The sequence below is a fragment of the Triturus cristatus genome, chromosome 7 (assembly GCF_964204655.1).
Source record: "Triturus cristatus chromosome 7, aTriCri1.1, whole genome shotgun sequence".
In the NCBI taxonomy this organism is placed as follows: Eukaryota; Metazoa; Chordata; class Amphibia; order Caudata; family Salamandridae; genus Triturus; species Triturus cristatus.
In genome coordinates, this window is record NC_140590.1 from 1,292,228,822 (window position 1) to 1,292,249,953 (window position 21,132).

The following is a 21,132-nucleotide window of genomic DNA, read 5'->3' on the forward strand; positions in this document are numbered from 1 at the left end:
GCATCCTCTTCTCTAACAGTGAGGAGCTTATCTCTACCTTTGTCATCAAAGGAGGGCCACAAGATGGCAGCCCACTGCACATGGGGGACCTTCTGTACCTTACATGCCCTATCCAAGGCAGTTATCCATTTGTGGATGTCATTCCCACTATGGTAGGGAGGGACTATCTTGCTCAGGTTCCTACGGCCATAAGTATGATCCTTAACCCTAGGGACACTGTTGCTGCCACCATGGGACTCTAGTCCCAAACTCTTTGTAGCCCTCTGGAGCTCTAGGGATTCCCTGTCTAGGGCCAATTGCTCTTTCTTGAGCTTGACTTTCCCAAGCTCTAGAAATTGGTACTGTCTATCATAAGAGGATTCCGTCTTATTGGCTATGAAGTTCCTGAGTTTCGAGATTCTACAGAGGGAGATCTGGATCTCCTAGGTAAACTCTGTACTCTTACTGGTGGAGTAAAGAGAGGGCCACTGGGGCATTCTCCCCCACCTAATGGAAGATCTAAGTCGTCCAGGTTGGAATCATCTTGATCCCCCTGGTCAGGGTTTGATTCCAAGTCAAAGAAGGTTTCACTTCCTGGCCTTTCCTCATTCCCTGCACCACCCACTCTCTCTACCTTATCAGACCCTGGGGACTTTCTAAGATCATCTAAGAGTAACACCTCAATGAGATGTTGGGTGTTTGCATTTCTCCCTGTCCTCATCTTTCTAGACACACATGGCTTTCAATTCCTGGAATGAGAGGGCATTTTACCTAGTTTTTTTTTTTTTATTTTCTTTATTGGCATTTTCAAGAAAATTCAACAAACAGTCAAAACAACAGACCACTATGCCAGTTATATATGTTCAGAATCAGTCAACAGCACATATTGTTCATTGCAAGTATAAAACATAGTGCACCCAATGGGACAGTATGCCACAATAAAACCAAGAATATCCATTCATGCAGCAGCTTATATGAGGTTTACAGTGTTGAAAATATAATAACAAAAACCAGACCTCGCCTGACACAATCCTCAACACGAATAAACTTGGTAACCACATCGAATCAGTGCATTTCCTCAGCAGGGACACCACGTGTCGAGTCATTTCTATCCTCATCCCCCCGGGCCCAAACAATGAATGGCTCCCAAATGTCACGTGGCCTCGAGGTGGCTGGCATTAGATCCCAAAATGTGCTTAGCTGGGAATGCCTGTATGTGACGTCCCTAATCCATTCCTTTGTCAAAGGTTTCCTCCCCCTCCTCCAATGCACAGCTATCTGGTGTTTGGCAAATAAGAGAAGCAGTGCATGTAGTTTGCGTTTCTTAAATGTGTGTCTTTGACATAGCCCAGCAGTCCTAATAGGGGGGACGGAGACAAGGACACACCAATAATCTGATTGATTGACAGGAAAATTGTGGACCAGAAGGCGGTAAGTGTTGGACAGTTCCAAGCCATGTGTAAGAAAGTAGCTGGGGTAAACCCACATCGCCAGCAGCTCTCCTCCTCTCGCAACCCCATGCGATATAGCCCAATAGGTGTTCTGTAATACCTATGGAGGAATTTGAATTGGAGTAGGCGGAGCCTATAGTTGGGGGATAGTTCAGTGAGTTGGCAGCAACAATATTTCCACTGGTCCTCGGTCACTGGAATGGGGAGTTCGTCATTCCACCCATGTAACGCTCGGGGTCGCATCACTGGAGCAGTAGTTTGCATGTGTGTATAAAGGTGTGTGACAAGTTTACGTGGCGATGGGGAGTGTAGCAAATTTTCTAGAGCTGATCGGGTTTGCGGGGGAGTCAGGAAATCATCATGTATAGCACAACAAGCAGCACGTAGTTTATGATAAAGAAACATTTCAGCAAACGGTACTCCCTGCCCTTCGACTGCAACCTGGGGGCCCCTAAATGTGGTGCCTGGGTAGAGATCCGCAAATGTGTACAATGTCAGCTTCTGTGCTACTGTCTTACTTATCCCATTTTTGACGTTAGGTAGCATGGGGTTTTGTGCTAATAGAATGGAAGGGGCATACAGGATCCGGGCAACCACTCGTTTCCGCAGCCCGTCCCAGGCCCAGCATAGGGTTGCTGTGGTGTCTATGTCTTCTCTCGGGCGACTTTACGGCTGATATAACGCCACCCGGAGGGGGACAGGTGCCATTGCGTCAGTCTCCAGCCACGTGGGGTTGAAAGGGTGTTGTAATGTAAAAACTGTGCTAGCGCACAGAGGGCATATAGTTTCATATCTGGGGCTCCCATACTACCCTGTTTTAATGGAAGGGACAGCAATTCCCATGACACCCTAGCCTGTCCACCTGCCCACACCAGATTTATCAACAAGGAGCATAATGTTTAAAAAAGGCGTGCGTAAGTATTATCGGACTATTGACAAAAAGGTATAAAAACTTAGGTAGTATGACCATTTTAGCCAGGGCAATCTTCCCAGCCAAAGATAGAGGAAGTTTTGACCATAGGGAGACCTTATCTTCCAGCCAATTCACGGCACGACCACAGTTTAACCTCCAAACCTCCTGCAGGTCTCGATTTATCCAGATGCCCAAATATTTGACCTTTTCGGCTTCCCACTGCAGTGGGAACTCAGAAATGACAGCCATAGTGTTATCGGTCAGGGGAAATATAACTGATTTGGCCCAATTGATTGATATATACGGTCTAACGCTCCAAACCAAATGAATTCTCTGAGAACAGGGTCCAAATTTACCGCGGGTTCTGTAAGGTATAAAGTAACATCATCTGCGTACAGCGAGATAAGAAGGCTTCTGGTACGGAACCCAATCCCCCTGGCTGTATGATGTTGTCTGATATGTTTGGCCAGGGGTTCCATCGCTATTGCGAAGAGCAAGGGGGACAAAGGGCACCGCTGTCTTGTACCTAGTGAGAGTGGGAAGGGCTCCGACAGGAGGCCATTGACTCTTATCCAAGCGGTGAGCATGGTGTACAATAACCAGATCAAATTAATAAAAAGGGGACTGAACCCCATGCGGGCTAGTATCGCAAAAAGGTAGGGCCATTCCAGTGTGTCGAATGCTTTAGTAGCATCGAGGAAGACTGCCGCAGCCTGCACCTCCGGGTGTAGGTAATCAAGCACCAAAGGTTATGGGAGGTAGATCTGCCAGGAATGAACCCTGACTGGTCGGGGTGGGCAATAAGGGGAAGCATAGGGTGCAATCTATTAGCTATCAGCTTAGCTAGTATGTTAACATCAACGTTAATCAAGGACAAGGGTCGATATGAATCCAGCTCGGAGTCAGGTTTCTCGGCTTTTAACAAAGTGATAATGATCGCTTCTCACATCGTTTGGGGCAGTATACCAGTCTCCTGGGCCTCCTCATATACCGCCAGCAGGCGGGGTGCAAGCTCCTCAACATACGTTTTATAAAATGCGGTTGTCAATCCATCAGACCCAGGAGCTTTGTCCAGGGGCAAACCCTTTATCACCTGAGTGACGTCTTCAGTTGTAAACGGAATGTTCATATATTCCCAATGCCGGTTATTAAACCAAATGAGTTCCAAGGAGTCGAGGAATGCATGTAGGCCCTCCGGACAGCTATCTTGAGTGGCCGTATATAACCTAGAATAGAATGTGGAGAACTCATTGAGGATATCCATTAGGGCCCTAACTGTTTCACATGCTTGTGTTATCAATTCGGGAACGTAGGTGGTGGATCGTGGAGTGCGAATCATGACAGCAAGTGTCTGCCCCGGCCTATCGCCCTCTGCATATCTACACGCTGCAGCATATTTCCCAAGAAATTTCAACTCACGTTGTGCTTAGTCAGCATAGTCTAGTAATTTGGTTTTCAGGAGAGCTAGAGTTTGAGTTCTCATCAATGTAGAATTGTGTTTCAAGGTCTTTAATTGTGGATTCTAATGATGAAAGAGTACCCCTGATGGCCCTCAGCACCCCGTATCGCTCGTCAAGCCATTTACCTCCCAGCTGGCTACGTCCCTGGAGTTCAGCCAATAATCCAATCAAGACCAGGCCCTGTGGTGTTCAGAGAAGCAAGTACCTTCCCTTGTCAGTGGGTTTCTCAATCGCCAGATGTCAACGAGATCATCCGCTAGTATGGCATGCAGAGCATTGCTGGCTGTGGGATGGAGTCCGTGCTGTCCCCTGTCAGTCCATATTGTCATCCAACACAGCATTAAAGTCCCCTCCCCATAGAACTGTGCTGCACCCGGTCGCTCTAATCTTAGCCCAGATATCGTGAAAGAATGCAGGGAAGTCTACATTGGGCCGTATATTGCTACTATCACAATGGGAACACCAACTAGCGACCCCAACAGTATAGTTGACCTGCCCTCTGTATCTGTGTGTGCCTCTCGTTCTCTCCAGGCTAGCCCTCGCTTACCCAGTACTGCCACCCCACGGGTATAATTAGAGTATATCGAGGAGTAAAGTGTCCCCATCTATTATGTTTGAGCTTTTGGGAGGGTCTGACATTGAGGTGGGTCTCCTGCAGCAGGCATACATCTATATTACGTCTAGTTAGGTAGGCGTGTACAAGTCTAGATTTTCTCCCACCATTTAAACCTCTAATATTCCATGTAAGGAAGTTTAGGCTATTAATGTGGCAGGCAATAGTACAATATGCATAAAATCCCAGTGTCCGGGGCTACACTTCATTATCTCCAAGCTGTTTGTGCAGTTAAACCAATTGCAGTCTGGTATATGGTAACATATACATTAACAATTCCAACCCTCCACTCCCCACCCACTCCAACCCCCCAACTAGGTTGAAGAAAACCCACCCGATAACGAAAGAAAAGACAGCTGAGATACAGGAAACTTCCCATAGGGATGTGGTAGTGCTGGCATACTCTCCCTACTTAGGCAGGGTGGCCAAGAAACTGCAGAGAGTTAGGCCTGCAGCAGAGCTAGATGATAAAACATCGGTTAAAACCCATGAGTCACTTGGACGGCACTCCAACCTCACCTATCCCATCACGACCGCTTGGCGGCAACGATAGGGGAACAGTCCTCAGGTTAAGAACAGATAAAGCAACATTCCTCCACATCCAGCGAGGCCCCCTATCAATTACATATAGAGTCATCCCCAAGAGAGAACAAGCATTGAAAATGCAATATCTCACCTTTGATTAAGTTAAAGCCATTTGCTTTGCTAATGGTATTGTATAGCAAAGCAAATGGCTTTAACTTAATGAAAGGCGAGACCTATTGCATGTTTAATGCCTGTTATTTTCTTTCCGTTCTTTTGTAATATTATGGAAGCATCAGTAAAGTGCCCTGTGGCATACACTCAAAGGCCTATATGTAGTAAGACTCGGGTGAGCTACCCAGAGTTAAACGTGCACACGCTGGTATCTGGCACTGCCTTTGTCAATAACACAAATAGCACTCATCTCCCCCTCGCAGTACGCCCACTCCCGATGTAGCGCCTAGTATGGAATGAAATGTACAGAGTGTGCTTATTTAAAGGATGCATGAATTAGCGACCCAAATAAAAATATTTTATGAAGACTAAAATATCCCTAAATTATTAATGATCACTCTTTAATACTGAAACACAAATGCAATTAGTACACCATATGATGAAGTGTGCACAACAGTGCACAGTTACATCTGGATAGGTCACCAGATTCGTTCTATGTACTCACTGACTTCAAAGCATAGTTCTAAAGTGATCCTCAATGCAGCTTTCGACACCCCCTAATTTGTAGGTTTCAGACAAAACATGCCTAGTTTCTTGAAGACTCTTCCAAATCATCTGTCCACTCCAATATACGTTGATGGAATAGGCAAGCAGAATCCCATACATCCAACTCAGGTACCCACGTGATGGCTGACAGGTTAGGAGCTGTGCTCATGCACCTGCTGCAGAGAACTGGGTGCCACTACCATGTCATATGTTCACATCATGGCTGGGTCAGAACTGGAATGGAATGGAGAGCAACAAAAAAAAAAAAAGACAGATTTAGGCCGACATCTATGTACTGGGGTGAATGTTTAACATTGTTCAGCATCCCATCCATCAATAGTTCTTTTTGCACATGTTCACATTGTGGCTGGAACAGCCCGGAGGGCCAAAGAGTGAGACAATAACACCCAATAATAGACCACGGAGGAGGAAGGGGGTATATTCCTTGGCTGGCCCCCTGTCAGGAGGGTGACTGAGTCACACCTGTTTCTCGGTTAGCGGGCCCAACATAAATAAGACTGGTAGCTTTATAAATAAGGCCACTACATTCCAGAGCAAAATCTGAAATCTTTTGCACATACAATGGGGCTTTCTAAACTGGACTACTGTAACTCTCTCTTCACTAGTCGCCACAAAACCCACCTCACCCCTCTGAAATCGATCCTTCACTCAACAGCGCAGGGCCAAAAAGAATGAGCTAATCACATCTATGCTGGTCTCTCTCTGCTGGTTGCCTTTTGAACCCAGGGGTGTATACAAGACTGGTCACATCACCCAGTGCTTAATTTGTAAAAATTTAAGTGCATGGGCCCTCCTCAGGAGGTCACTGCAACTTGCACCGCCCATTGCAGCTGACAGCGCTACCAAAAGGAACACCACAACTACTAACCATCATACACCTACTAGTGCGACAATTCTGAGAATTCCAGACCCCCTAAGCTATAAAAATGGCTTTGGCGGCAGGTATTAGTCATTTTTAGAGTGCATTGAATTAATAAACAACTGTTATGCTTGTCTCTAAATTAGATAAAGAGCACCACCATGCAGCAGACTGTCATAAGTGCAGGTGTTGACAGTTAAGTGCCTTTGAGAACTGGAAACCACAGGCTCAAATTAAGCACTGGCATCACCCACAAGGCTTTACACATATCCACTCCCAGTTACCCAGCTGACAAACTCAATCTTTCAGGAGGTTCTAGACCTTAGCAAGACGCCAAAGTATTACTGCTAGATCCCCTGACCCTTAGAAAGGAACGACTCCTGGCACAATACATCTCTGTAGTGCAACCAGAATTTGGAACTCACTACCTCCAAACCTTCCACTGCCACCTCGCAGGAGACCTTCAAAACAGAACTGAAAGCGATATGTAAGCGAAGACAGGGCAGCCAATACCCTTCCATTGAGAACATGTTCACCCACCTCTTCACACAGAACTACACTACCCTCACTTCATCAGGTGCTTACAAATGTTTCACTGGTGTATATACATACGGTGTAACAGGTTTCCTCTTTCTATAACAAGGTACCATTTTGTAATTCAAGAGGTCATGCAACTATATTTGGTCATTCTTCTACCCGCTGCAACTAAGTGATGACGTGTCTACTGTAAACTGCTCTGCCACCTTCAGGTAATGCTCATGTTATATAAAAATCGCAATAAAGGGCCTGTAAGTCCCACCCTGCAAAGTACTGTTTGCTTACAACCCAGGAGTGACAGAAAGCCACTCATTGCATGGAACCAGTTCACAGCTACGGAACTCCATTTGTGCGAATCGAATCTGTGGTCTACATGTTACACATAGATGCGGCAGGTGCATTAACCCCCATTAACACTTTATTTGAAAAAATGATTAAACACCATTTAAATCTGGTGGACATTTGTTTATCGCCTTGCCTCTATAACAAAGGTAGTTAACGCCTTTTCAGGGCTATGCTCTGGCATTAAAAATATACTGTCTAAACCAATAAGGGAGCCGAATCATGAGTTTAGTTGGTTTAACGCGGAATGTTCTGCGGCTAATAGAGCATTAAGAAAGGCCCTAGTAAGCAAACCCAGAGTGGCGTCCGTTATATCATCACTCAGGGCAAACTACAAAAAAGTTACACAACACAGAAAGGAAGAGCTCACCAGTAACCACTGGGCAAATCTTATGGAGGCTAATATGTTAAAAACAGTAAGAATTTTTGGAAGGCAGTTAAGGATATGAAATCTATGGGCAATACCCCCACACCAATTGCTTGCAACATTTTGAGTGAATCTTGGGAGGATCATTTTAGTAAGATTTATGCTGCCCCAATTTCCAATAATCCCAAAAAAGAATATATATACACTGGTGGGATATTGATTGAGCTATATGAGGTCGAAGAAGCAATAACTCAAAGCCTGGGGGGCAAAGCCCCCGGACCAGACGGTCTTCCTATCTACCTTATTAAAAGCAAACCTGATTTTTGGGCGCCACTTCTTACGAATGTTTTTAACAATCTCACCAACTCATCTATCCCAGACATTTGGTCACTTAGTACAATTGTTCCAATTTTTAAGAAAGGAGACCGATCCAACCCGAGCTGTTACAGGCCAATCTCATTGATTGATAACACCCTAAAAATTCTGGGACGGGTGCTATTTAATAGAATTAATTCTTGGGCTGAGGATAACAAGGTCCTGCATCCGTCCCAATTGGGTTTTAGGAGTAAGGTCGGCACTGTCGAACAATGCCTGAATCTTCATCTGATTGTCAGTAAATACACCATAGCCAAGAAAACACCAATGTATCTGGCATTCATGGACCTTACCTCAGCCTTTGATTTTGTTAACAGATCCCAGCTGTGGCAAACCCTTTTAATTCTCGGCCTTGATGACTCATTAGTCTCCTTTTTAGCATATATACACAGAGACCTGAAAGCCAGGGTTCGCATTGGAAGGAACGGTGAGGTTTCTAAGCCAATTGAAATTGGGAGGGGGGTCAGACAGGGTTGTGTCTTGGCCCCCCTCCTATTCATCTTATACATCAATGACTTATCTAAATCTCTACTGCCCCTAACTGAGGACGTCCCTAGCATCGACGGGAATAATGGTATGGGGGTACACTGCCAGCTTACCTATCCAACGAGAAGAGAACAGGTTTTGTCGCAAAATATTGGGTGCCCCATTTTCCTCATCTACATATGCTTGCCATAGCGAGCTCCATTTATCTTATATAGAGGACTTTATCAAGGCACGTCCGACATTCTGGCTTAGGATCTGGAAAAACCCGGCGGCACAACTGACTAGGGAAATTATTTCCGATTGTTTAAAATGTGACAGAGGGCTGGTCATATCATGGTTGGCCGGAGTCCACAAAAGCCTAATTAGCCTGAATTTGGAACATCTTTTTATAAACCCTTTAGCCCACAATCCTCTAAGCATTAAAACTGTGGAAAAACTACTCTATGCATCCTATAAAGAAACTAGGCTAGCAGCTGAATGTAATAAAACCTCTGTTGCTAGATATATGCGAATAGAGCATGTATCCACAGCTATGCCTAAATATCTTTTAAAACCTGTTGGCTGTTGGGAACGGGGCTTATTCTTCAGGCTAAGGACCGACACCATGAAATATTTACTGTCTTTTCCTACTGGTTATTCTTTGAACCTTGATCATACCCCCTGTCCATGTACCCACAATCTGAAACAATCAATGTTACATTTCTCATTCTTTTGTTCCTTTTATTTACCGCTCACAAAAAAATTTTATTCCGTATTTTAAATCCCGATGCGTAACTGACTATAAAATAGCCTATGAGTTGATGCTTGCAATTGATAATGATGAATTATGTTTCCGAGTTGGATCTTTTTTAAAAATGGCTGTACGTTTTCGTAATTCTATGAATTCGGACTAATTTCTTTTATTGTTTAATTGTAAATAATGTATTTAACTGCACTTTTATGGATATGCTGTTTTTATCCGAATAAAGTTCATATTGATTGATTGATTGATTAACCCACTGAGCCGTGTTATAGGTGGCAGCTCAGCACTTCTCCAATAACCCCCCGCAATACCTCAGATGGGTACGTACCCGAGGGTGTCTCACCCCAATGACATGCCACGAGACAAACAGCAGACACACCTCCTGTATCAAACAGGACACGTGCCTCTGGACATCCCACGTGAGAGAGGTGCCACAGGAGACCCACACAAGAGCAAAAAGGTTAGCTGCATGGTTTAATGCTCCTGCTGCGAAGATCAAAGTGTAAACCACTGCCTGCAAACGTGATTCCACCGAAGGCTAAGGATACAGGTATCGGATAGGAGTACTGCGTGCTGCTCCAAGTTGAACTGACTTCTATGCGCTTTTGAATAATGGGCCTCTTTCCTAAATCGTGTAAAGGGGACTGTGGGTTGCTTGGCTGGGGGCACTAACTTGTTCGTAGTTTACAGCACAGCACACTGCACCCATATCGTGTGACTTACTCAAACTAAGCCGAGTTTTCACCAAACACCAGGCTGCCGCTGCACGCTGGGAAGTGCCCGTAGTTTTCATTCCAGGCCTGTAACCAGCGAGTGCAGTGAAACCCCCTGAGCCAGGCGAGCTGCTAGCACTGGCCATGGGGCAACCCAAGAGCTCTGCGGTGCAGGGCAGAGTGCCAGTGCGCACCTGTGCTTACCTGGCCGGCTCACTGCACCTCAATACCGGGGGGGGCGCTCCTCGCACTCTCAGCCCACCTGCACCCCGCTGCCGGGGCCGAACTTCGAGGAAGTCTCAGACATTCCCTTCTGGGAGAGGAAACCTGATCAAGAGCAGCCCTAAACTGTGCCTTAAAGGGGAAGGGCTGGTTTCAGTGCCCTAAAGCGGCAGTACAGCCCCCGCCCTCAGCAAACACCCGCTACGCTCCTCGGCACAGTATGCGGTTCTACAGAGCACCCCTCCCCACCCCCCAGGCAAGATAGGCCCGGAAAAATATAAACTCAAATTTCCTGTGACAGTCAATTAACTAGAACTTAAACCGTGAGGTGCCAAGGACAACAAAGGGGAGGGTAGTGAGCTTTAGGGCTGGGAGAAAGGATGCTAGTAAGGGAACCTTAAAACACAGACGGAAGAGGCAGAAAAAACAAGGGGACGCGGGGAGGAAATCAGCTGCGCCGTGCGGGCTGCAGGGGAGAAAAGTGCCCGATGAGCAGATGGAGACAGCTGCAGTCTGAGGAGAGGGAGTGAGGGGCAGTACCAGGGGAGCCAGCGAAGGCAAGGGGAGGAGAGCGAGCAGGGCCAGCAAAGAGCAGAGGAAGTACGGTGGCCGTGAATAGGTCAGCGTGCTGTGTTACGAGTTGTTCAGACTATAAAACAATTTACAAAATCCTGAGCAGACTGTAAAATAGTAAACAAGTGACGAACGTGACTACCTCATCCGAACCCCGAGCACACGTCTCCTGCCGGTGCCTCCGACCTGCTGAGGGGGAGAGGAGCCAAGATCCAGCGGGGGGCAGTCAGCGCCACAGACCGCTGCTTCCGCTCTAGGCAAACAAGAGAGTGGATGGGGGCTGGGCAGAAGGAGAAGACCTCCAAACTCGTGAGTGAGGCCGGGGGCACCGTTCCTTTTTCCCGGCAGTAAACGCACAGAGCTGGAAGGAGCCAGAGGTACCAACCGTGATGAGGGCACAGCAACTTCAGCAAGTGCATATGCAGCTGAAGCCCTTTGAGCCCAATTGGCATTGCGCGCCTAGTTGTAGGTAAATTCTGATGTCTCAGTCGCCACCTGAGCCGTCTCTTTTTTCAAGAGCAGACACCGGGAGCTGTGTTTATGTGCGCCGCGCTCACTTGCAGAGCAAAGCTCAGAACGTTGGACAGGGAACCAGACATCATTTTCAGGAAACATGATACAGGTAATGGGGAGGGAACTCGGGCGCGAGGACAAGTTCTGTCAAGAGAAGAACAAGCACCAGGGAACGAAAGGGCAGGGAGGGGGTGCATCAGAAAGGGGAGGGCACGACTGAGGTGACTCCTGGGGTGGGACGGGCAGGCAGCAATGATTTCAAGAAGTATGAATGACAAAAGGGCGGGGTGGTACAGAAGACATGTTAATAGGAGGCTGGTTAGCAATCATCAAGAAGGGAGGGGTTGCACGAACCAATTTCTTGTAAAAGGGTGTAGTGGCTCTAATGGGTGAATCGAAAGGACACCGAGGAGTTTGGCAAATAGAGAGTGAGACAAGACAAAGCCGCTGTAGCACATGCTGCTCTGGGAACAGGCGCCCTCGGAATGCCTGTGCTCGTCTGCTTCCCGGCCATCCTGAAGACTTTTCTTATCAGCTTGTTAAATATACAAGCAGATAAGAAAAGTCCTCACAACAGCCGGGAAGAAGGCGAGCCAGTCCGTGTGGGCTGGCCAAAAAAGCGAAAAGGAGGCACCCTGAAAACCTTATTTCCAATGACAGCGCACATAGTTTAACATAAACGGTGACGCAAGCCAATGGGAATACGGGGCGGGGAATATGGGATATGTGCCTGCAAAAGGATTTTTTTTTGCAGACAGGAATTCGTGTCTCACTGATTGGACCGCTGGAGTGAAATCTGGATAACAGGAGATCTGATTTCCTTTGTGCGTGATTTTCCCCATTTCACGCGCCTGTTGCAAAATTACATCTCGGTCCTGGTAATTGAGAAGTTTCGCCAGGATTAGTCGGGGGTGGCCCCGACCGGAGGTTTAGGGCCTAAGGCGCGATGGGCTCTTTCTACCGCAAAGACCGGTGAGAGATGAGCATCATAAAGTTCTCGTAATAGGTCTGACACATACGACTCCATTTTAGTGATGGCTGTGGTCTCCGGGATGCCAGTAATGCGCAGGTTATTGCGGCGGGATCTCGCCTCTAAATCTTCGTTCTTGGCACGTATCACCCCAAGGAGTTTGTCCATGTGCAGCAGCTGTTCTTTTGTCTCCACTTGGAACTCGTGGAAGTCCGCTTGCTGGTTTTCTAGTATATCCAATCGATGCTCGTGAGCCCCCACCTGAGACATAACAGATTCCATTTGGGTTGTTAATGCATCCAATTTGGCATCAATGGTACGAAGGCTAGACCTCATTTCAAGCATGAGTGTCCGAATATCTTCTCCCTGGTCTCCCGTATGACATGACTCTCGGCACCCCCCCCCCCCCCGCACCTGTCTCTGGGTCGGATTCTGTAAGTCAAGTCGTCCTCCTTTGATCGAAGTTGATTTTGGGCTGTTTAGTGTATTGTTTTCCCATGGCTGCTAAGGGGATCCGCACCACAGCAGCAGTGTAATCCCACACGTCGCGTTGGCTGCACACACCGTTTGTTCTCCGTGTGGTTGTCTGGGGCTGGCGAAGTGCTAGGGCCGGATAAAGGTGGATGATAGCAGCCAGGTCAGCAAGGCCTCCACAACGTAGTACACCGGGAGGTAGACAGGGCTTCAGAATGTTACTCCCAAGTTTGGGTCCAACTACAACAATAACGCAGGGTGACTTATGGCTCAACAATCGCCTCCCACCAATCAGTCACCACAGCTTCGCCAGCCTGTCGTCTCGCCAGCCCCATGCAATTTGGTCCCAGCACACCGTATTTGCAGGCAGGGGTACGCCAGCAAGGTATCTTGCTCCTCGTGTGAGCTCCGCAATTTACAGGGTCCGTAGCGGCACTTGGGGCAAAGCAGATTGCCAGGGGAGCTAGCCGTCAACTCCAGCCTGAGCACTCCGGGGACAGCTGTGGCCGCAGATCTGGCCGTGCGGGCCCAAGATGGCGCCCACGGGTCACGGAGCTCCTCTCGATCAGCTCTCCACTCCGCTCACCCGTGCGATGAATCGCCGTTCCGCTGAGTCGCACCGCAGGGCCGCCTGGCACAGCAGGTTGTCCGGCTCTGCAGCTGCAGGCGTCCAGGCCAGGGGGCATCCGCCGAGGCAGCCAGAGGTGTGCAATCCGAAGCCACGGTCACAAGTAGCGCAGGTCTCCCACCTCGCGATGTCTGTGCCCACCCTTGCCCTCCGTCCTCTCACCTCAGGGCACAGAGCTCAGCGATGAAACGGGGCAGGTAGGCAGATGCAGCGCCGTTTAGTGCCACTGGTATTCCGCTACAGAATAGTCGGTTTTGGCAGGACCACGACTCTCCTTTTGTGCGGATTTATTGAAGGATCAGTTCTTGGCTGACGGAGCTTGCTCACAGAGCAACCAATTCGTAGCTCGGCAGACCACACCCCCCGTCATTGTACCTAGTTGGCAGAGAGCCACTGGCTTCTCTAGAAGACATACTAGTGTTATGCGGTGTAGGCACCTACCTAACCTTGTGGAGACTAAACTCTCGAGTTGGAGAAAGGGTGTGCTAGACCGTTGACTTACCCGACTCCAAGTTCAGTAGAACTTGCTTATTCAAATCTTGAAGTATTATATGTGCCTAATACTTTAGTGGTTTTCAGTTAATCAAACAATTAGATTTATCTGGTAAAACAATAGCAAGCTTGAATCCCAACCGCTGCACACCAATGTGAGAAGGTGGCTTGGTATATGCTGTCCACTAATTAAAGTGGCCACCCTATGCCAATCCACACGACCCTTATGATGTATAAGGACAAAGATAACGTTTTTGAAAGCTATCCTGGTGGTAGCTATGGAGAGCAGCCTTCAGGCTTAATCTTGAAGGATATATGTCGATACTTCGCATACCTTTACTTCGAATGATTTTAGTGCAATGTTTTTACTTAGCATAAACCATTACTTTGCATGTTTTTCCTTAGCATAAACCATTACTTCGCAAGTTTTAACTTCACATGCATTTATAACGCAAATGGTTATAAATGTACTATGGTTTATGCTAATTAAAAACATTGCACTAAAATCATGCTTACACTACAATACCTTACACTACTTAAACATCACTACACTACCCGAAACCCTAATACACTACCCCCTACACAACCTTCCCCCTTCCTGGACCCTACACTCTAACACTACACTTTGCCACCCCCTCGACACTACCCTAAACCCTATAACCCTACCCTATACTACACAAACACCACACCGCTACACTAAAACACCATTCCCTGTACGACCCTCACCCTTCCCTCAGTCCGCTCCCTACATTACAACACTACCCTGCACGACACCACGACACTACCCTAAAACACCACAACACTACCCTAAACCCTAAAACACTACCCCCTGCACAACCCTCACCCGACCCCCAGTCCTGTACCTACACCCAAACACTATCCCGCACTACACCCCGACACTACTCTAAACCCTAATACATTACCCTACACTACCCTAAAGCACTACCCCCAGCATGACCCTGCCCCTACCCCCAGTCCGTTCCCTACACTGAAACACTACCCTGCACGACCCCCCGACACTACCCTAAAACACTACCCTACACTACCCATACACCACAATACTACCCTAAACCCTAAAACACTAGCCCCAGCACGACCCTACACTACGACTACGACACAAAAATACTACTCTTACCTCTCTTTCCTCCGTGGTTCCTCTCTTCTCCGGCTTCCAGCGACGTCAGATCTGCACGTCATTGTTTGGAAACGGAAGCTCCTTCCAAACAACGATGTGGATAGCGCATACCATTACAATGCACGCGCTGTAACAACGCTTGCAATGTAAAAACTTGCGTACTAATGGTACGCGTTGTAACATCGCAAGCGTAGTAACGCTTGCGAAGTAATGGTATGCCCACTAGCAGCTGCGCACTAAAGGGTGTTTACCATCTTGAAGGAATGTAAAGCAGCTTGTTTTACCAGAATATCACCCCTTGTACCAATCCACACGACCCTTATGATGTATGAGGTCAAAGATAACCTTTTTGAAAGCTATTTTAGTAATCCAGGCCGGGACCCTAGCCGCCCCAATCATGGATAATTCCTCTGAGATGGAAGATTTTAACTTGGAGGAATTGGAAATGGCAATTATCCGCCTTTCCACAGGAAAAGCGCCAGGCCTTGACAAGCTCCCAGGCGACCTCTTAAAGCATGAGGTAAAAATTTGGGCACCATACCTCTTGGTATTGTTTAACGCCATCATCCATGGGATGGCGGTCCCTCCAACTTGGCTCGGGGCGGAGATTGTGCCCATTTTCAAAAGGGGCTCACCTCTGCTCCCTGCCAATTATAGACCGATCAGTCTGATAGACGTTCCACAGAAGCTTTTCGCGAGGCTTCTACTGGATCGACTATTGGACTGGATCGAAGAGAGGGACATCCTGAGCCCCTTTCAGGCTGGGTTTCGCCAGAAGACCTCCACCATAGACCAGGTCTTTAGGCTGTCCCTTCTACACTGGAAAACAATACAGTTGGAGGGTGGCAGTCTCTATACTGTATTTGTGGACTTAAGGGCAGCCTTTGACCTGGTTCCACGCGGTAAGCTCTGGGAAGTGCTGGCGAATGTGGGGGTGCCAGCTGATCTCCTGACCATGATCATCCGCCTCCACACAAACACCTATGCTCGTGTGAGGTGTGGTAGACATGGAGCACTGTCAAATAAGTTTCCCGTTGACAGAGGGGTAAGACAGGGGTGCGTACTCGCACCAACCCTGTTCTGCCTCTTTGTCAACGGCGTTATTGATCACCTCAACGGGGTCCCCAATTCGGATGTCCCGAAGTTGGCGGGAAGGAGGGTCCCGGCAATTATGTTTGCGGACGACACCCTCCATCTCTCCAAGTCACCGATGGGAATCCAGCGTGTGTTGGATGGATTTGGGGAGTTCTGTAGGGAGCATGGATTGGAGATCAATACTTTAAAGACTAAATTTATGGCCTTCAATCCGCCACCCAGGCTCCACCGCATCCCACGTATAGGGAATAACACACTTGAACGAGTAAACACCTTTGAATATCTTGGTGTTACCCTCAATGAGGAATTGGCGTGGGGTCCACACCAGGAGAAAGCCAGGCTGAAATTAGTGCAACACACCATTGGAATACTAAGGATGATAGGGAAGAATAGGTCGACCCTTAAACCTATAGGCCCACCCCTTCATATTTATAGGGTACAAGCCAGAGGAGCAGTCACATACGGCAGCGAACTATGGGGTCACAAAGTCTTGGACAGCTTGGGAAAGGAGGAGAACAGATTCCTTAGGTGTTTAGCAGCTCTTCCTCCGAGTACACCCCTAGTGCCTCTGAGACTAGACCTAGGTATTAGACCCCTGGAGGAAGAGTTGGCGCTTCGTCCCGTGATCTATTGGTGTAGATTATGGACGGTGCCTGAACTGATTCATTACAGACAGGGTTTACAGGAAGTTCTTGGCTTCCCAAATTCGGGGAACATTGCCTGGCTCAAGTTTGTAAGGAATAGTTTGGTGAGCCTAGGTCTAGATGCACTTTGGAACGATCCTTGGAACGCCTGTTCAAAGTTTCCTAAAAAAGCTCTTACCAAACTGTACTATGATTCCAAGGCTCCTTCACTTCGACCTTCAAAATCTTTAGGGTCGTTAACACATCAATTCCTTCACATGAAGACCACATATAGTTTTGAACTAGCCCTTGACAATGTTTACCCTGCAATAATCAGGAAGCTTTATTTGCAATGGAGGCACGGGTCCTTGCCAATTCATGCTCTTACTAGCCGTTGGTCCGCGTTGACATCCAGTATTTGCCCGGCATGCAGAGCAAGTGATGAAACCGAGCTGCATCTTATATTCTTCTGCCGGGGCTATACTGAGGCGCGCAGAAAATGGATCATTCCCGTTTGCAGGAATCTGGGTTTTACCAGATGCCACGAAGCCTTTAGAATTCTTAAAAGCGATATGGCTGCACACATTGTGTTTGCTGTGGCAAAATTTCTGGGGGCTTTATGGCACAAACGGAAGCGGTATTTAAAAATGTCACCATGGGGAGGAGCTTAGCGCGTGATCAAGATGGCCGCGTGAGCCTAGAGCTCCCGAGACCCTCGCTCCCTCCGGCAGCTATCCTGTCTATTATCCTGCGTTTGATGCCCGGAATATTGGAGGGGAGCTGTTGCTGAGGCGAGAGCCGCTGTCCGGATCGAAATCGCCCACCGGAGACCGAAGCTGTACCGCCTGGAAGTTTGTGGCCTACTCCCCGCACGGTGCCCGGGACTTGCGTTGGCACAGTGCCCGTGCACTAATTGAACAACAGCGGCCAGGCTGGGGAAGAGTCGGCGGAGGGAAGGTGTTTTCACTTTCACTTTCGCCTTCCAGTCTCCACAGCGCCCGGGACGGGGCGTGCGTAGTGCCAGCCACTGGTTGCATGGCCGTTTACTCTGTATGGGCAAGGAGATTGTCTACACGGCAGATTGCGATGTCGACTAAATCGGACGCCGAAAAACAGAAGCCCAAGAGTACTAGGCGGGGCAGCTACACCCAGACTAACAACATGGACCGTTATGCCCATCAGAAGGGGTCTCCGGGCGGATCGGGCCCGATACTGGAGGCCTCGAAGGACGCGACACCTCCCTCCGCAGAACTAACCCTGCAGGATATCATGGGGGCCATCGAAGGGATGAAGTCCTCGATTGGGCAACAATTTGAGACCCTGGCACATAAAGTGGATGCCATATCGATTGACGTCAATCTGGTTCGGGCAGACCTGGGGAAAACTAATGAGCGGGTTCAGTCCTTGGACCTCAAGACTGCCGGCCTCCTGGGCGACGTCTCCGGCCTTCAGCAGGAAGTCCGTACCCTGCGGACGGCAAATGACCACTTTGCCCGACGGCTGGAAGAGTTCGAAGGCCGTGCAAGGCGCAATAACGTGCGCATCATTGGGGTCCCGGAAAATTCGGAGGAGCAGTCGGTGGACCTGTTCGTGGAGGACCTGGTGGTGAACCATCTGGCGCCCAAGGGCCTCAGCAAGTTCTTTACTGTCGAACGGGCCCATAGAGTCCCTGGCGGGAGGCCCAAGGTGGGGGCCCCTCCGAGGCCGATTGTCGCCAGGATTTTTAACTTCAGGGACCGAGATGTCATTCTGCAAGCATCACGGGTGGCCGGCCCGCTGCCGTTCCAGAACACTACCGTAAGTTTCTATCCAGACTTTACCCAAATGGTGCAGAAGCAACGGCAAGGCTTCCTGGCGGTCAAGAGAAGGCTACGTGAGATGGGACTGAAATATGCCATGCTCTTCCCGGCCAGGTTGCGTGTGGTGTTCGAAGAGCGGACTTTCTTTTTTGAGTCACCTGACATGGTCGGAGACTGGCTGGACACATTGCCCCAAGGACGGACTGGCATGGAACGCGCCGGTGGCGCAGACGGTGGTGGGGATGAACATTGAGCCGGGACTTAAGTACTTGGACTCCGGTTCCTCCGGGAGGTTGATAATCCGGGGGGTAGCGAGGGCAGTATGGGAGCCTTTTCCTCCTCTGGGGTTCTTTTTGTAGATTAGTCGTTATAAGGGGCGACAGGCACACTGCAAGTTGGGGGGCACTTTGGAGCTTACGCAGGGGTGCAGGGTGGGGGGAGGACGGGGGTTGTTGTTGGGGTTGTTGTTGTTTTTGGTTATGCAAGGCGTAAAGATGCAAGCTTTTGTGACTCGGGTCTGGTTCCACGCGGGGGGTGGTGGTCTCCTTACATGTTGGGATGGGGGGTAGGGGCCTAAAAATACTCAGTTGGAATGTAAATGGCTTGGGGGATCGTATTAAGCGTGGGATTGTCCTGCAATTTCTGAAGCGATGTACCCCTGATATTGTCCTATTGCAAGAGACGCACTTGATTGGTAACATGTGCTATGCACTCAATCGTAAAGGCTATAAATTTGTTGCACACTCCGGGTTTTCCTCGGGTTCAAGAGGGGCGGGAATACTAGTCAGGTCCTCTCTGCCATTCGAGGTTGACTCCACTACTGTTGACGATAGGGGACGCTTTGCGGCAGTGGCGGGGTGGTGGGAGGGCAGGACGCTGGTCCTGGTGTCGGTTTATGTCCCCCCTGCGCTGCAGCCCTCTACACTAGCGGACTTAGAGAGGACATTGTTGGATCTCCCAGAGGGAATGTTGGTGGTGGGTGGCGACTTCAATGCGGTTGGCTCTGGCCTGCTCGACAGACACCCGCAGAGGAGTTCAGGGGGGGCTCAGAAGTGGCTTCCTGATTTTATAGATACCCTCGGGCTGGTTGATTGTTGGAGACTGTTGCATCCCACACAACGACAATATACTTTCCACTCAGGGGCGCATGGCAGTCTCTCCAGAATTGATTATGTCCTTACCCTAGCTGCGCACGCCTCCTTTGTCTCTGAGGCCAGGCACATGGCACGAGGTATTTCCGACCATTCTCCGGTGTGGATCTGTATGGATGTTGGCAGAGGAGTGGGTGGTAGGGTGGCCCCAATTAACCCGTGGTATTTCAGGGACCCTGCGACTCGTAGTGCGGTACTGAAGGCGGTCGACCGTTATTTCCAAGAAAACCTCGGCTCGGTCACGTCGGCGGTGTCCTTGTGGGAAGCGTTCAAAACAGTGATTAGGGGTGAGGCCCTCTCCTTGATAACAGCGGCCAAGCGTCGGAGAGACGCGGAGGTCGCCCAGCTTGAGGCGGAGATCGCGGATCTAGAGTTGGCTCTGGAGGGGGAGGTCACGTCGGAGGCGCTGCATAACCTGAGCCTTAAACAATCGGAGTACAGGGCCCTCGTGACGGATGCGGCCAAAGCCCTGAGTAGGGAACAGCGAGGCCGTCTGTACGACGTCGGGGACAAGGCCGGGAAGTTGATCGCGTGGCTGGATAGAAAGGAGCGGGTCAATCGTGTTGTGCCGGACCTTGTGACGGAGGATGGCGTCATGGTCACGGAGCCGGATGGCATAGTCCAGTGCTTTGCGGATTACTTCCACACGGTCTATACCTCCGTGTCGGACAGGCCAGTGGAGGATTCATGTGAGCTCCTGCACGATCTCGCCCTGCCTTGCCTCTCCGACATAGACAGAGACGATCTTGATGGCGACATCACAGTCGACGAGATTGCGGGGGCTATCCGTTCTTTGCGTCCGGGCAAGGCCTCGGGTCCGAATGGCCTGCCAATTGAGCTTTACAAACTCCGACCGGACAAGATCGCTCCGCATTTGCGAGCTATGTTTGTGGAGGCGCGGGAGACGGGCTGCCTCCCGCTTGACCAGCGCCTGGCAACGATCGTGGTCATCCATAAAGATGGCAAGCCCAGGAACAGGTGCAGCTCATATAGGCCGATCTCGCTCCTTAATGCTGAGCCGAAGATCCTTGCCAAAATCCTCGCAAACCGGCTGGTCAGGGTGGTCGGGGATCTGATCCACCCTGACCAATCTGGCTTCATCCCGCATCGTAATACCGCGTTGAATCTTAGGCGCATCCACGGAGTGATCGCAAGGGTGGGGACGATGCGGGAGCCGGCCATGGTGGCTGCGCTCGACGCAACGATGGCATTCGACACGGTGGAGTGGGCATACCTGTGGGCTGCGCTTGCGAAATTCGGCTTCGGGCCCGGATTTGTGGGCTGGGTAAGGCTATTATATGAAGGACCTCTCGCCAAAGTCGCGGTTAACGGTAGGGCGTCCCGTCCCTTTGACCTG

At 49.3% G+C, this 21,132-nt stretch overlaps 1 pseudogene; it reads right to left on the reverse strand.

Moving 5' to 3' along the window:
* Positions 1–3,286: 3,286 nt before the first annotated feature.
* LOC146811920 (kinesin-like protein KIF22) overlaps positions 3,287–21,132 on the reverse strand; it is a 91,815-nt pseudogene continuing 73,969 nt past the window's right edge.